An 18,127-nucleotide genomic window follows, 5' to 3' on the forward strand; every position below is an offset into this window, starting at 1 on the left:
GTTTTCAAAGAATGTGAGAAAATCTTGCAACTCTCAGTGGTAAAGAAATGAACACCACCATCCTGAACACAGTGTCATGGATTAGTTTCCGGTCTTGCCCTTCTGATGATTTCTGTGCTTTAAGAAGCTCTTCTTCTCTTCTACTACTCAAGAATTACATTTACAACTACTTGTCCTGCTTGCCATCTTCCTTTTTGCCTCTCTTCCTGCCCCAGCATATTAAACAACCTCCTTATTTTGTGATAGTAGAATACCTGGCAAAGTTGCTTCTCATTTGGCCACATCTCTTTGACTCTGTGCTGATGTTTTTAGTATTTACACTTGTCTCCCTCTAAAAAGAAGGATAATTGCTTTTAATGAAATTTAAGCACTTAGAATCCATTTGCTTTACACAGATCTAAGACTGCCTGTGGATCAAAGCTTGTTCTGATGGCAATCGTGAATTTGAATGTATTATGTGACATTTCTAACCAGTCAGAGCTAAGACAGATGAGTTTCTGAGCAGTGACAGCATGTTGATTGTAAACAGCCAAATAAACAAAGCAATAAAATATAAAATTAAACTTTGCCCCTAAAGTAAGGATAGCTCTAGAAACTGGAGATTCTAAATGCTATTTCACATGGATGGTTACCCTTCTAATGAATCCTTCCAGTGGATTTTCTACCTTGAATACATTGTGTTTCAAATAAATAAAACATTCAGGAAGTACAAAGTAACCCTATTAACGCTGCTTTTTAGTCCTTTCTGTATATTCCCATTTTTGTTATCACTGTATGAAACTAATAACACACATTACTATCAGCTTTTTTTTCACTTGACTGAACAAAATCTATTCCTTCAGTCAAAGCTAGATTCTATGTAAAACAACAGAAATCTTACTTTGGAAAAGTCTAGTCTTTAACTGTGTTTTACAATGACAATGTACTTTCTTCCTAAAGAGATGAATCACCTCTAACAAAGGACTGAGACATTTATTCCATTCTGCCATTATTCATAAAGGACCTCTAAGACAAAGGGTGAATGACTTATGCTATATCATTTAAAATATCACTTCCTTTATTCTCAATTCATCTTGCCCCCATTTTGACAAAATGTCATCAATTAATGGAATTGTCTGTTTAAGTACTGTAAATATTTTTTGTTCTTACTCCTAAGAAAAGTTGGATTTTAGTGTCTGAAAGAGAGAAATTCAAATCTCTATGTCCAAGATGATGATTTCTGGGAATATCATGTGGTGTTTTCAATAAATAAACAATTTACATACATATAATAAACAAAAGAAAAGCCCCGAACAGACTCAGACTCTTTCCTTGTACTGCAATAACTGGTGTGTTTTCAGAAGCCTTACTGATTCAAAAACATACTCTTTGAATATCTAAAAATTATTTTGGGGCAAATATGAATAACTATAATGAATAATATATTCTTTAACTCAGTGCTGTCAGCACTTTAGGGGTTGATGAAGAAAAAAAAGTATGCTTACTAAACTCAGGTCACGACAGAAACTATGTTCACCTGTGTGCTGCTTTGGGCTGTAATAGAGTTAATTTTCTTCATAGTAGCTAGTCGTGGGCTATGTTTTGGATTTGTGCTGGAAACTTTGTTGATTAGAAAGGAATGTTTTAATTGTGCTTAGAGAGATTCAAGGACTTTTGTGCTTCTCACACTGCCCTGCTCCTTGGTGGCTGGTTGGGCATCAATGGTTGGTGGTGAACAACCGTTTACACTTGCACCACTAGTCTGTCTTGGGGTTTATTACCTCTGATTGTTTGGTTTTTATTATTATTTTACTTTTACTTACAATATTTTTGTTGTTGTTAAGTATAGTAATATACAACTGGTTTTGTGTCAACTCATGGATTTTCTCACTTTCACACTTTCAATTCTCTCCCCATGCCACTGGGGGTGCTGGGGGTGTTGGGAGTGAGTGAGCAGTGGAGTGGCACTTAGTTGCCAGCTACTACTAATCCACAACAAGCTTAAAGGGCAAAAAGACTTCGATTGATATTTATGTACACCAGTATGCAATGCAGAAGGAGACCTGGGCTGGACCGCATCCAGACCCAACAAGAATAAGCATGGCCCACACTGAAAAGGACAGTGGTCATTCTAGCAAGGTGGATTACACTTATCCTAGTTCCAGAGGAGGACTCTCTGCTGCATGTGCTCCCTACTAGGACAACTTCTCCTGCACAGGGGCAGTACAATCAAATCCTGACTGGAGCAGCCAGTATTCAGGCCCTGTCATCCTTTAGGGTCCTGCAGCTCTAGGACAAAAATTGCTAAGACTAAGCTGTGAGTCTAAGTAATTTTTCTGGTAGGACATGGATTGGGCATTCCTGTTCTGACATCCCTAGGTGCCTAATTCATACTGATTATATGAGAGCCTCTATGCATAGATGATAATGGAATTTTTATTAAAGCTTGAAACAACAGACTTTTCTCTTGCAGTCATCGCAGACTTCACTAGACCATTTCACAAGTGTCAAAGCCAGTTTTGAAGGTGGAGAGTGTTTACTCTGTGTGGGTGTAAGAGCGGGAGAAAGACAGAAAAAAGAGGAAGCAAAATAATCCTAGGGAAAAAAATAATTACCTATTTCATTGAAAGTAAAAATACGTACTTCTAGCACAGGATTCATCTTCAGTGTGTCTCACCATACATTTACACAATCATTGCAGACAAATTTGATCTCTGATAACCAGTTTCGGAATAATTCAATGGACACACCCCCATTAACTTCTTAAATTTAGAATCAAACTCATGCCTAGGTATGTGTTTTAGTGGTGGAATACATGAAGTCACTTACAGCTTGTTACTGCGCCTGTTTGGGAAATATAGTTCATATTAACCTTGCAAGAACTCACAGCTTGCAAAGACAAACCCTTTCTAGCAATAAGCTTGCTTTGACTTAGCTCTTAATTACACTGCATAGAGTATTGCCATCAATTAGTTTATCTGTAATTGTTCAGCTTAACATATAGCATAAGCTAAATCAATAATGTATGAAATAAAGACCAAACATTTAATCTAGTATGTATTTAATGTAAAAAGGCTGTGCTTTTCCAAATTGACAGTCATGTCTGAATCTTTGTATTCTCAAAACAGCCAATAAAGGACTACAATTTTAAAATATTTTGAAGTGTCCTTGTAAATCAGGAGCCTAAGTTCTATTTTCCAGTGTGACTTGGAGGCTTTTGGTGTTTTATGGCATTTGGCAATCTAAATCTCCAAGCCTCATTGTAAAATGGGACCTAGATATCTTTGTAAATTTTACTCTTTGTCCAATAGTTTATAGTTTATGACATTTATGGTATTATCAAGTTGGGAAATCTGAGCCTACTGTATCACAGAATCACGGAATCATTCAGGTTGGAAGGGACCTCTGGAGATCATCTAGTCCAACCCCCTTTCCAATGCATGGCCACCTACAGCAGGTGACATAGGAACTCATCCAGGTGGGTTTTGAATGTCTCTAGAGAGAGACTCCAGACAGCCTGTTCCAGTTGTCTGCCACCCTAGATATAAAGTAGTTCTTCCTCATGTTGAGTATCATAGATTTCTTCTTCTATAGTTTCATATCACAACCTTTGAGGGATGCCTGGAAATATTTTTCATCTTCCTTTAGGTCTTCGCAAATCTCTTGAGGGGAAGGGCTTCAGAACTCATTTTTATGAACATTTAAATTTTACTTGTATGTCAAGTAATAAATGTGTAAAATAAAGGACTGTTATCAATAAGCAGTTACATTATACACTAAATCCATGTCATGAATCAAATACCCAGCCACATGACAAAATCAGAACAACTGACTCCAATGGTTTCTGATATACTACCAGCCAGAAGACAGAGAGCATTATATTTCTCTGGTAGACAACATTTCGGTTCCAGTAAATATTCATTGACTGTTAATTTTCTGAGTAGCTGTGGTGCTAATATAAATTTTACCAGTTCATGTAAGTCAGCAAAAAGCCATGAGAGCTAGCACTTAATATCACACATAGACAGCTTAAGTCAGCACTGCAGTTACCACTACAGGAGACCAAAGTGACCCAGAATAAGCTTTGCTAAATTCTTAAGGAAAATTAAGAACAAGAAAAAAAGAAATAAAACTTTTCCTACATTTGCTTGTCCTATTATTTTATTATGCCATATTCTCTAGACTCTACAGCTCTTCTCTGTCTGGCCTGCAGGCATATAACTCTGATTTCAACAGAGGCAAGACACTAACTACTTCTGAGAATTGAGCCTGAAACATTTTGGATTAGGCACAGTCATTTAAATAAAAAATACTCCAAACGCATTTTTTAATGTCTAGACCATCTAGATGATCGAGGCCTCTAGATATTACAATAATTTTGTATTCTAAATACACTGTTATAGTTAATGACAAGAAGATACAAATCAAGACAAAAAAAACAAAATAGAAAAAGGAGTAATTTTGTACAGATGCTGCTGATATAACTACTTTAGAAGTCCTTCACTTTGTTGTGCGTGCCCTCTCTAATTTGTCATTTCCCTCATCTGCTTTAGGCACTTATTTCCAACAAAGTGTACTACAGAATACATTATGAGCTGGGTATTAAGAATCAAGAATATCATGTTTTACTAAGAGTTCTCCTTCTGACTTCTGGAGTGAAATGTGCAAATCACTTAACTCTGTATACTCAGTTTGACCACTTATATAATGGACCATCAACCATTATATAATGAATCATCCACTGCTAGCATCACTTTGAGAGCTTGGTACCCACTTAACAAGTACTTAAAAGCTGCAGCTGTGATTCTGGTCTAATCTTTATGAGAGAAATTTTCTTCTGCATCTTCCTGCTCTTTCTAAAGATCTTGAGGAGGATGAAATCTGTGGACCATAAATTTTATACTGAAAGCAGAGAGAATCATAATAAGACAATGTTCTGGGAATGACTGGGTTTAGAGTTGGTCATTTTGCTGCTTATGAAAAGAGGTCCTAATAGCAAGTTACCACAGCACATTCATCAGGGCATTTGGCAGTCACCAGCTGTTGCAATGTGGTGTGCTCTGCAATCTATTGTTTGCGATCATCTGGTGCCCAAGGGGACACCATGATACAGGTCAGAGGATGATAGATAAGATTGGAGCAATGATCAATTCTAGTCTACTATTCCACTTCTTATTCAGTAGGATATTAACTTTAAGAGTTTTCCATTCAGTGACCTCGATAATTGGAAGGCACTAATTAAGTAATTTCTCACAAGGGTACAATATTACTGTCACAACTTTTTAAGGAACATAAAACTCATACTGACAGTCACTGCAGTTCAGCCATAGGGCAAGGTGAAACGTTTAGACCAAATAATTTTTATATCCAACGTATGTAGATTTGGGTCAATGGACATATTTAATGTTCACTTTGTGAAATAGTTTGAAATTAGTGGAATGGAGAGGAATTTTAAAAAAGTTTAATTATTGGAATTCCAAGTAATTGAAAAATTATTTAAAAATTATTTTTTGCTTTGAAATTAATTCAATTTATTTTTTAGAAAGTATAAATAACCATATATTCAAATTTAAATTAAATAAAATTATTAATTTTTTAAAACAAAATTTGTACTAATAGTATTTGTAACTGTGCTGAAAGTGAACTCAGATCAAGGAATTCTCTTTCCTAGCTTAGACCCTTTCTCCTGCCAAGAACACAGTAAGATGTATTGAGCTGAGAAAGACTGAATTGTCTTTAATAATAAAAAAAAAAACCAAACAAAAAACCACAAAGACAACTAAATGCCATGCTTCTTTCAGAAATGAAAAAAATGTATAAACCAAGGTCTTTGAATTTTAATTGGCAGATCAATAAAAAGGTGACAGTCTTCAGCCATCAACATTGAACTTTTTGGAGAGAAAATTCTGCATTGGCTTCAATCTTTACCTGATGAGAAAACCCCTGATTTTCTCCCATCTGTTTTTTGATTCACGATTGTCTTGGATGCCAGACTTATCTCCAGGGCCTCCTTTGGTTATCATAAGAGTATTATCCTCCAAGATTACCTAAGTAATAAAAAATAATCCAGTGACATTTCTAGTGAACAAATGAAACAGTCTGAAGCTGTGAAATACCGGTTTCAATACACTTTCATAATAGGAGATTCTCATTTCACAGAATAACTTAGTGCTGACCTTCAAGCAAGAAGGACAATGGAGGATCAACTTCTATCACCTCTAAAACTTATATCACTTGTTAATACTCTCAGTGAGAATGGCAGATATAGGCTATATTTACTGTTGATGAAAACGTACATTGTGACTTGCTTCACGGTAGAACAGAACAGAAAATATTATTTTTTGTAGTATGGACATCCTACTTTCGTTTTATTGGCCCTGGTAGCCAGGAAGGTCAACCGTGTCCTGGAGGGCATCAGGCAAAGCATCGCCAACCGGTCGAGGGAGGGGATTGTCCTGCTCTGCTCGGCACTGGTGCAGCCTCACCTTGGATATTGTGGCAGTTTTGGGCATCACAACATAAGAAAGATATTAAGCTCTTAGCGAGTGTCCAAAGGAGGGCAATGAGGATGGTGAAGGGCCTTGAGGGGAAGCCATATGAGGAGTGCCTGAGGTCACTTGGTCTGTTGAGCCTGGAGAAGAGGAGGCTGAGGGGAGACCTCATTGCAGTTGCAACTTCCTTGTGAGAAGAGTAGGGGTAGACACTGATCTCTTCTCTTTGGCGACCAGTGACAGGAACCAACGGAATGACCTGAAGTTGTGTCAGGAGAGGTTTAGGTTGGATATTAAAAAAAGGTTCTTCCCCAAGAGGTGGCTGGTCACTGGAACAGGCTCTTCAGGGAAGTGGTCACAGCACCAAGTCTGGCAGAATTCAGGAAGCATCTGGATGATACTCTCAGGCACATGGTGTGATTCTTGGACATGGTCCTGTGAAGGGCTAGGAGCTGGACTTGATGATCCTTGTGGATCCCTTCCAACTCAGCATTTTCTCTGATTCTGTGATTCTGTGGCTTTAGGATTCATTTAGTGAATCTTGCACTAAGAGATTATAAGAATCACTAACACTCCTCAAAAAATATTTTCTGTTCCATTAATGGAGGAGGAACACATACATTTATCTTTTTGTTTGTTTGTTTTTGTTGTTTTGTTTTGTTTAAATCATCATAGGCTTAGTCCAATCTTTTAAGTAGTTAGGAACCTCAAAGCTAGGCTGTGAGGAAACCTCACACAATCAAACACTGGCTTGGAAGGAAATCTCTAGGATGACCAAAGCTTTAATGTCCAAAGTGCCACAAGAATATCACAGGAGATTTTACTGGCTAGAAGAACAAATTTAAATCTAAAATAGAAAGAAGACAAAGTTAACATTAAAAAGGTCTGGGTTGGCAATGTTAATTCCCAATTTGAGAGAGGCTCCTTACTTAGTCCAAAAGAACCTTCCCATTTCTGAAATAAGTTCCTTTCTTAGGCAAGGATTCCTACTGCATTCTGATTTGTCTCTTCCTTCTCTCCATTGTGAAGTCAAGAAAATAAGTAATAGTCATTGTATAATAGAAGCCAATTAAATGATTTGCCACGTGTTGTCTGATAATTAACTAAATAAGATTCCCTCAAACAAGCAAATCTAACTTGTTTTTATGACTAGATGAAAATGTGAATCTTAAGCAAAACAAGAACATAAATCTCACTAGAAGATGTTATAATATAATCAAAGAGGATTCTGAGTAGAGAAAAGGCTTTATTGAAAGCCATAAAACTTCTTCAGATGCCAGTGAAAAAAATTATGATAATAAAATCAGCTCCAGTTTAATGGCTTGGTAAATGAAGAGAACATTAAATGGAGTCCTGCAGGGTGCTTACAGTCCACCCCATTACTATCTCCTCCCCACAATCAGAGTGCATCCTCTAAGTGCCTCACTGTGAGCTTTTTACTTTGGGGGCCACTCCTTTCTCCCCACTGACAGATGTTTCACTGGCCAGTGCATCCTTTCAAGGGAGTACAAATCTGGAGAACTAAAACCTTGTGCAGATAAAGGCTGCAGCCCTTACCCAGGTGCATAGCCATCAGTCCAGGAGAGTACAGACAGCAGGCCTAGTCTGTCAGCAAAATGCACAGCAGGATGGTTGTTTGCACATACAGGAAAGGCCCATTAACAGAGCAATAATATTCTAACCTAGAATTAAATTCTACACTCTATATTCTACAGTGTCTTTTTTTCCCCTAAGGAAAAAAAAATCAGCACATAACCATCTGCAGATCTCTTAGCATAAGGAGGGGAAAAGCCCTGGGCTAAAAATAAAAAATGAAAATAACATGGTGTCTTCTCTGACATGCAGTCTGTCAGGGTGCCTTAAGTTCTAGTCTTCTACTCCTGAGGCTTATTTTGGAGAGAAAGTCCAAGAAGGAAGATTTCATTCAGGATACAAATTCATCATTAGACACCTACATATGTGCAAATTCTAAATTAGGAATTTAGAGTATCTAAAACCAATACAGTTACAGAACAGCAGACTGAAACCACTCCTGGAATTCCTCTTTCTTTATTTCATGGAAATCTCACTCCTACTTGCCAATCACTTTATTGGAGATAGTCTAAAATCCAAAGGAGTTGCTAGAACATGAAATGAGTTAAACCTTTTCTGGAAAGAGCTTTTCCAATTTCAATTCCAACTGTACATTCAATATTTCCAATTAAAACAACAGCTTTAAGCTCTCATGGAATTTTTGTTTAAAAATAACTAGATATTTCAAATACACAGCAAAATTTGGCAGGGCAAATGCTGAAAAAGTCTTTTACAGAGTGAGAGAATAGTGCATGAAAAGGAGTTGAAAATTTCTAAGTCTAGACCTAGCTGTTCAGGACACAAAAAGAGAGTAAAATTAGAACACGTCATGAGAGTATGATCATCAAGTCATAGAATCATATAATGGTTTGGATTTGAAGGGACCTTTAAAGATCACCTAGTCCACCTCTCTGCCGTGGGCAGGGACACCTTCTACTAGAGCAGGTTGTGCAAGGCCCCATCCAACCTGGCCTTGAGAGATGGGGCATCTACAACCTCTCTGGGCAACCTGTTCTAGTGTCTCAGCACTCTCACAGTAAGAATTTCTTCTAAATATCTGACCTAAACCTTGCCTCTTTCAATGTAAAGTCATCACTCCTTGTCCTATTGCTAAAAGCCCTTGTAGGGGGGATTTTTCCCTTCCTGTTATTTATGGGATCTGCAAGGAATTGAAATGCAATTTACGCATCACTATTCTCAGGTTATCTCTGAGCCCTTATTAGTAGACAAGGAAACCGAAGGTTTCCTCCATCTCTGTCTTATGTAAGTAAGCTGATAGGAGATGTGAAGCACATAGGAATGGGTATATTGTTAAAAAATAGCATAGATTAATATGGCCTAGAATGAACTAGATAGCACAAGTCAACCATTTTAAAAATCTTAAACATCTTTGTGTGGGTAAAGCTGTGGGTCATGTTCATTTGAAGCACTGATGCATTAAATGAAGTGTTGCCCCTATGTGCTGTCAGCACCATCCTTCTATATTGTGTGAATTCCACATGAAACAGGCAAATTGCTTTATGCCCATTATTTTCCCATCTCTGCGCTTACACTATTTTCTGACAGAGAAATTAATGATGGTGTTGTTTGTTCAGTAGCCCAGAATGAGAGCTAATCTGACAGCTTGTGTCACAACTAGAGTTTGTAATGGAATTATTAAAGAGAGGGACAGGTCTAAAGGGTAAGCTTTAACTTTTACAGGTTGAAAGAGACAGAGGGAGGAATAGAGATCACTGTACACTGAAGCAATGTGAGAAGCGGGGAGATAAAAAATTCCTTGAAACAAGAGAAAAGAGCAGCGTCAGGTTCTGATTTTGCAGGGGTTTATGTGAAATAGCAGGAAATGGTCATTCTGGCTATCTTCCTCCTTCTCCACCATGCACGCTTATCTATGCTAAACTCTATGTTGCTCTGCACATATATTGCATATATAATATAATATAATATAATATAATATAATATAATATAATATTTACTCTGTGTTTTTAAGGATTTGTTGCTAGCTATTCAGCCTAGGCAGCCCCAGAGGGCTAGAAGTAGGGTTAGATATGTCTGAATGGAGAATCAGCTGCAGTGACTGGAATGAGAGGTCAGTAGTATGTGTAGGTTGTAGCTCAAGCTTGCAGTGCCATGGATTGCTGACTGGTTACACTGACTGAGGTTGACTTGTTAAAAATGTGTGTATTACTGATGCCTGCTTTACTTTGCATATCTTTGCAGGGGAGTGTAGCAGTGGTGGTGGTGGTGTGTGTGTGTGTCCCCTGCCCATTCTTGATTTTATTGTCTAAATGGAAACAAGCAAATTAGAACCAGAATTTTTGGTAATGCATCAAATGTGGTTAGACAGCATTGTCAGAAACATCTTTCAGAGTTCTTTAAACCTGCAGTTTCCAAATCACAGCAGTAAAATAATGCAAGACAATGTTTATATTTCATTGTAGAGAAGGAAGCATCTCAGCCTGCCTGGGAAGAACCTACAGAAGTAAAAATTAAGTTTGAGCATACTTTGAATGTTCACAGAGCTTGAATACACTATAATTAAGCAATGAACTGAGAATGAGTCAATTTCCACAATGGAACTGAATTATACCAGTGTGAGACCTGGAGATGGACAGCACCATATGACACATGAAAAAACTTGAGATATTACTAAAAAGACAAATAGTTTTCATTTTTCCCCAATTTATTGAAAAAACCCTAGTTCATCAGAAAGACTGAACAAGGTGAGAATCAGAATATTTCATGGATATAGCTGTCAACCCCACTATAAATTGGAAAGAGGACATTTGAACTCAGTTTTTCTGTATCTGAAGGTGAACTAAAACAACACTGATTTACACAAGTTTTCTGGTTGATTTATTAATTCCTGCTGTAATGGGCAAATAGGGCAAGTAAGAACTTAAAAGCAATGATTCCAGCTAGCATATGGGTGCCTAAATAGTGTTATTAAATAGCTTTTATTTCCCATATTAATCAACATGAAAATTTGGAAAAACAATTTTTGAAGTGTTAGACTATTTTTTTTTTATTTTTCTGAAATTTGTGGTTTGTTTGTTGGGAAGGGGTTTTTTTCCCTTCTGCCTAAACAGTTCATTGCATGTGACCTTTTCCTAGGGGTATGTCAAATTTTATGCTCTGGAAAAATTCCAGGCTTGCTAGTTAGCATGTCTGAATGAATAACTGGTTTACACAGTATTACTTCATTTTGGTGTCTTGTCCCATAACAAGAGAAATAAGTGTGTTTCATAAGAAATAAAACAGAGTCTCCTTAAAACCAGCAACAGTAAATAATCACGCATTTTAATTTCAGCCTGTAGCACTTTGTACTACTTCAAATCACATATTTTAATATCAGATTGAGACAATATTACCTTTCTATATGTTAAGCACCAGAAGTTGTGTTCCACAACACAGACGTTAAAGCCTCAGAGCATTGGCAGTTCAGAATAACTGCAAAGAAAAGCACAGTGCAGTGAGGTGGGACAGGGAGGGCACTTGTTAAATCCTAGGCACCTTCTATCTAATTTATTATATAACATATATATTTACTTATTATGGATGAAGAATTAAATCAGCATCAGAGAATGGAGAAGAGTGACATACTATGAACAAGTGAAGTTTATTCACTGTTTGGTGTACGGATATTCATCATAAGCTGATCACCACAGATGCTGAAAAGATCCAAACTCATTCCAAGTAATCTTTCTTCCATGCATAATGCTGTAAATTAAGCAAGAATATTTTCAGTGGGGACTGACTATCTGAAAATCCAGGATTTGACCACTGCTAGAGCAAAGAATGGAAGTAAGATTGAACTGTGACTTGACCCGATATGGCTGTTTCTACATGAAATGAGCAGTGAGAACACTTATTAGGTAAGAACACTTATTAGGTAAGAAGACAGCACTGATAAGCAGGATGTTGTTAAAGTCCTTGGCAATGTATAGGTAGGAAGGAAACTTGCATGCATCGATACTTTAGACCATAGGAATTGAGAATGAATAAACTGAAGAAAGAGAGGTTTTCAAATTGTCAAGCACTCCTCCATATATATAATCTACTGCACTGCACCACCAGGGAACTGTTCTGGTTTCTAGTGGAACTGGAATTCAGTTGTGACTGGAAACATGGAAATTTGTTGGCTAGCATGTCTTTAATCAACTATTTGCTTTATATTGTTCCATTTTTAACATTTCTTTTGTTCTACCACCACTATGGATATGTCAGATAATGACATTTTATTCTAACTTTCAGTCATCTTTCAAGTTAATCAGAAATATTGAAAATATAAATCTTTTGTAGTTGCCTGTAAAGAATATAACAGAAAGTCTGAAAGTTGGCTTATACAAAAATATTCTTGTCTGAAAATGTTATTTCATTAAAAAAAACCTTTTCAATGATGCACATGAGTTTTAACAAATCCTTCAATAAAGGCCTTTCAGCTACAGTTTGGGATTTGGAGTCTGAGACAGACAGAGCCAACTCAATTATCAGAATTATTTCTTATATAACTCAGAATTCTCATATTATTAGAGAATGTCCTAATCAATCCACTCCTAGCTGTTCTGGAAAATGCCTTGTCTGCTTATGATTAAACCAACAAAATATTTTTACTTTTTTTTGGTGAATGTATAGTGGCAAAAACCTCAAGATCTCTATTTCACAGGAGGAGAGACAAAACCTTTCACAGATTTAATCTATCAATACTTTAGCTAAGAAGAAAATGTGAGGGCCTCCAGGTAAGGGTAGGTAGGGAATTGAGGCAGAGGCCACTGCCTCTCTATGAGGGTGCTACACTGCATTTTACTGTAGGATAATTCTAGAAAAAGAAGTTCGTTTGGCTACTGAACTTGAACTGAACTTGGACTTAACTCAAAGGACCTTACCTTGGATTTTAAACAATATATTTAAATAACTGTCAGAAAGTTAACAAATTTTGGAGGGCAAGGTTCTGCATCCCATTATCTCTGTCCTGAGCAAAACAGACCCTAATAATTAGTGATTATAAAACTTCAGTGATGAAATTTAGTTTCTTTGCCCTGCATGTCAATGAATGACATAATAACAACAACCATAATCCTACAGAAATGTACGTATAAAATTGTTTTAAGAGTCTCAATTTAGGTGCCAATGAACATTAAATTTATTTAAATACTCCTGGATAAATTAGGTAAAATTTCTTCAACACTTATGAGAGATGTAAGATTTTGAGATATTTGTCTTTGTCATTTAGGTTTTCAATATTATATTGAATTAACTTTTAATCAAAATATTCAGTGAGATATTTCTTTCATGACATCCAGGGAAGGATGTCTTCTCAGACTGCGCTTTAGCGATAAGAGGTAAAATCTGATCCAATCTCTGGAAGCCAGTAGTAATAGTGTTTAATTGATTGATGTTTGTTCTGATGTTGAATGGGATAAATGTGACAGAAATCTGATTAAATTGGTTTAGGTAAAAGCATAAATTACTGAGAAGGGAACTAAAGAGAAGTATAAGAAATAGTGGCAGAGTAGAAATTTCACTTAGGGACAACATGGGCCTCTCCATCAAGTTATATTAATTAATTAAAAATAATAGTTTAAAAGCCTGCATAAAACAAAGTAACAAAAACAAACCCAAAACCCAACAAAACAAACACACAAAAAACCCAAACCAAACCAACAAGCCAAAAAAAAAAAAATACAACCCAAAAAAACCCAAACACTGTGAAAAAGAACATTAAGAATGAATGGCATGAACGAGAATCTAGCTCGTGCAGACTAAGTGCTATTTTCCTAAGAGACAACTGAAAATTAAGAAAAAAATTACACTAACATGATATCCTGGGTTTCAGGACTGCAACTGAGTTACCTATACAGTAGAGGGACTTGCAGCAGAAGCTGTAGTATCTGCTTTTAGACTTTGATCACAAGAAAAATTTGGTATACAATCCATGCTTTCAAAATGCACCATGTCAGCAGAATAGTGGTGAAAACTATGAACATTTGAGAAAACAGTTCTGATATCTGGAGTCCTTCCAGTGCTTTGATTTTGGTTACCCATGTAGGGAGAAGGGATATTTACATTTTATTGGAAATTATATTATAAGTTCTGCATCTGGAACTTCAGAGAATTTCAAATCAGACACAGTGGAATGCAGCTTTCTTCCTTTTGTCTGTTTTTAGTGATACAATCCAAAAGCCTGTATCATTGGGAAACACTAGTTCCAAAGAATCCTAAGCTATTGAGAGCTGACTAAAAAAACCTATACATAAAAGATGTAATTATTTTTTTCTGTGTTTCCCAACTTACTTTAAAACACACTATTCCATATATTGAATAATAGTATTATAGTCTGTCTAGAAATACATTTTGTGCCAAAATCTGAAGTCCACAGAGACTTTTCTTCATATTGGAAGAGCATGAAGCTGTACCGAAAGAGCACAAAAAAGTCCATTATGTATCATCAAGAAAATCTGATATTCAGGATTTTTTTGGTCAAGTTACAAATCATGATTCCAGTTTGAAAAAAAATTAAAATGCTCATCTGGATAATTGGGAATCCTGTATTTTAATAATTTTAATATATTAATTTCATGAGTGCATTTTGATAAATGTGTTCTTCTCCAAAAGCATTTTCTGTTAAAAGATTTCCAACCAGGTTTTCTGTATGGTAGTCAGTACAGCTACAAAATTGCCCTACACTCCTCTACAGCTGTCTTGGACTTGTAGAGTTTTTCTGGGTAGATTTCACAACTAAAGTGAGCATATGAAAATCACAGTTGGAAGAATTTTGTTCAGTTCCCTTTCTTTTGTTAAGAGCAACACTCAGTTTCTGTTGGAAGAAGAGAAAATAGTTAGTTCTTGATCTAAAGAGCACACTTATTTCTTGATTTTAGCCAATATATTTTAAATGTGAAAGACTCGCACTTTATGCCAATTTTGATACATACTTAAAACTAATGGATTTGTATTAATGCCTTATCAGAAACAGGTACTTAAAGTGATGAAAAATTACATATAACTTCTGCATTATATTTTTTTATATCTGAACAAGTAGGGTTTTGATTATGCACTTAGAGGACAGAAGATGCTAACATTACAAGTAAAATTTTTTAATGTCCAGGAGGATTCCTGAAGAGGACAATGAAGAACATGAATTAGATATACACATGATCTGCAGATTTTTTCATTTTTATGTGTTTACATTTTTTTGTGCTTCATTGTGGCTTCGTGCTACTTATGGCAAGCCTGCGATTGGCTGCTCAGCCACAGCAAGCCCAGGCAGAGAAAAAGCCTGTGCCAATCCTTAGATGAAAATTTGGAGGCCATACTATTTGAGTTTATGGTATGGGAATAGCATAAAATGCAATTAGTATATCTTCTTGTGTAAAAAGATGAGTGGAAAATTCTCATTTTTGAATAGTACTTTACACAGCTAAGATGAAAACTGCTCTCTGGGAAATAATTAGAAAATTAAGTATCTCAAAGGGATTAGTAATTATAGATTCTGGAGTTCATTTACGTTTACTAGAGCCTGTAGTAATGCTCCTGTTGTGTTTATCACATTAGTCCAACTATTTTGCTGTGATTACCTTTCATCACTAGTGCTGGTGGAATACTGGAAATCAAATTACCTCAAATAGAATACTAATTAGAATACCTCTATTCTAGCTTATTTCAGCACAAACACCAAATTACATCTTATGTTGGCAGATTCCTATAAGACACTCAGTGACTTTGAACTTTTAGGAGTACCAAGAATGTTGAAACTTACTACTCATGGTATAGAAAACCTTATACTCATCTTTACTTACATGGGAAGTAGTAGAAAGAATAATGAGTCAAACACAGTTAGGGATGTGACAGTCAGAATATCTCTTTGGTCAGAAAATACCTGGAATATAGAGAAAGGAATAGAAATTGTCAGCAATTTATGTTACAAAACCCAATACAAGGATGAGTCAGCACTACACAGGCCTCTAATTACTTAATATCCTGTTTGTTTTGAGCTGAAACACAGCCTGGGCCCCTTGAGTACTCAAAGAGTCTAAAGAGACCACTTGGTCTGTTGGAAACAGTTTCACTATACTGAGATTTCCCCACATCAGATCCCACATATTTATTTAAAGCCAAAACACACAGTTAACAAACTAATCCACTGCTGTCTTCTAGTTAAACAAAATGCCCAGAAAATAAAGAATATATACAAAAAAGCTAAAAGTGAAAAATCTACATTCTCAGATTTCTACCTCATTTTTATTTTCCCCCACTATTAAATTGACAAAGTTTTTGTTTATAGTAATTTGCAGAGTTCTTGAAACAATTTTGAGAGTGTTCATTCCTATGTAAGGGTGCCCATTCTTCCATCTACTTCTTTAAATATTCTATTTAGCAATTCAGATTTGAAAAATTATGCTAAAACTTTTTTCTGGATTAAATATTGAAAGGAGGCTTTTTCAAATTATATATATTTTATATTATATATATATATTATATATATTATATACAGTACATCTTAATATTTATCACCTCTATATAAGCCAGTTGGAATAAATATTTTTGATCTTAAAGTTTTTTGTGCTATTGTCTTACATTACAGCAACAAACAGAATAGAATTCCAACTGATGTATGTTTGACACTTAAGTATTATTCAGCATTTGAATTTTATGTTATATTTTTTCAATTTAGTAGTTCATATAAAAACTCTGAGCCCTGAAAATTCATTGGAATGCTATTCGTTTCTGAAAACCACCTAGTGAACTTGCTAAAAAATATGAAAAAGAAATAGACTCTGTCCAGAAATGCAAAGAGCCCAGTGAAAGGAGTCTTACTCTTTCTTGCTTACATAATTTCCGATTGTGTGGCATTGTCTTATTCAATTCTACATGAAGTTTCAAAATGTGTGGTGAGGAAGTGACCAGTGACATATGGAACTCAGAATATTCTCCAGTGAGTATTTATAGATAATTTTCTCCCTTAGGCAGTTATTAATTTCTAGGCCGGGAATTATTTAGAAAACCCCAGAACTGAAACAGTAGTCAGGGTTATGAAAATATAACAGTGTTCTCATTCCTCACTTCCCTTCAAAAGAATAATTTGAAGATAGGAAGACATAAAAAAACCCCAAAACCAACCATGTTAAAAAGGTGACCCAGAGTAGATGAATGAGAAACCCGGGCAAAGATTAGAGCTCATCATGAAATTCTTTAATCAAAGAGAAATACTTTGTGGCTAAAATCCAGTCACTGGCAATGAAACTATTACCTAGAAATAAGGTAACATTCTGTTTTAACAGCAACTGTGTACTGATGTCTTTCAGTTCAAGTGGGGTCCATTTCCAGCTGCTGAATTTGATTGTATTTCCAAGAGGAATTCAGTAATTCAAAGCAGAAGTTTCAGAGTTTTATTCTGGAATTAAATTGCATGATTTTAAGGCTGAAAGTATGGCTATTTATACATAATGGTGCTTTTTTGGTTCAAATTACGGCTCATTTCCTTAGAAGTTTTATGGATGTTGTTTCTATTCCATTTTATAGGTAAAGTTTCGTTATCTTGATTAAATAAGACCTAAACCAATCCTCGAAATACCTTTACTTAGTGCCTATAGAGTAGCAGAAAGCAAATTTGGAAGTAAGTTAGTTGTCACAGGTTTTTTTCTGAACCTAGATTCCCCTGTATTCCAATATCCCTGACAACAATCTCAAACCCTTGCCTAAACATAAAGTTCATGGCTGCATTCAATACAGAATAAGTTAGGTTTTGAAGACTCGCCTTTTATCTGAGAAAGAAACAAGTCCACATGTTTTTAAGATGACAGTGTTTTGGTATTGGAGTAAGTTTGTTTAAGGTTCCAATAGGAACTATTAAAGGCATGTAGGTGATCATTTCATCAAGTAGAGAAAGGATAATAAACTGAAAGGAATCTAATTTGCTATTTTAATATGCTTCAAATTACATCAAGATACCTGACTTTATGTATTGCCTTAGATCTGAAGTTATTTTAAGATGAAAGCCACCTGAAGTGGTTAGAGAGGCTCCTTATCTTCTGCGTGCAAATTTTTAGCTAACCTAGCCCATGTTTTTGCCTAAACCTGAAGCT

The 18,127-nt window shown here is 35.8% G+C and overlaps 1 long non-coding RNA gene across 1 annotated transcript in view; it reads right to left on the reverse strand.

The window, feature by feature from the left end:
• Nucleotides 1-226: 226 nt before the first annotated feature.
• Nucleotides 227-18,127, reverse strand: part of LOC113946768 — a 28,983-nt gene continuing 11,082 nt past the window's right edge. The window contains exons 2-4 of the long non-coding RNA XR_003527542.1: nt 15,842-15,921; nt 5,908-6,026; nt 227-331 (exon numbers count right to left, since the gene is read on the reverse strand). This is a non-coding gene — a long non-coding RNA (uncharacterized LOC113946768). The remainder of the gene's footprint in view (nt 332-5,907; nt 6,027-15,841; nt 15,922-18,127) is intronic.

This window comes from Corapipo altera, unplaced genomic scaffold (genome assembly GCF_003945725.1).
Source record: "Corapipo altera isolate COAL_440 unplaced genomic scaffold, ASM394572v1 23b, whole genome shotgun sequence".
Classification (NCBI taxonomy): Eukaryota; Metazoa; Chordata; class Aves; order Passeriformes; family Pipridae; genus Corapipo; species Corapipo altera.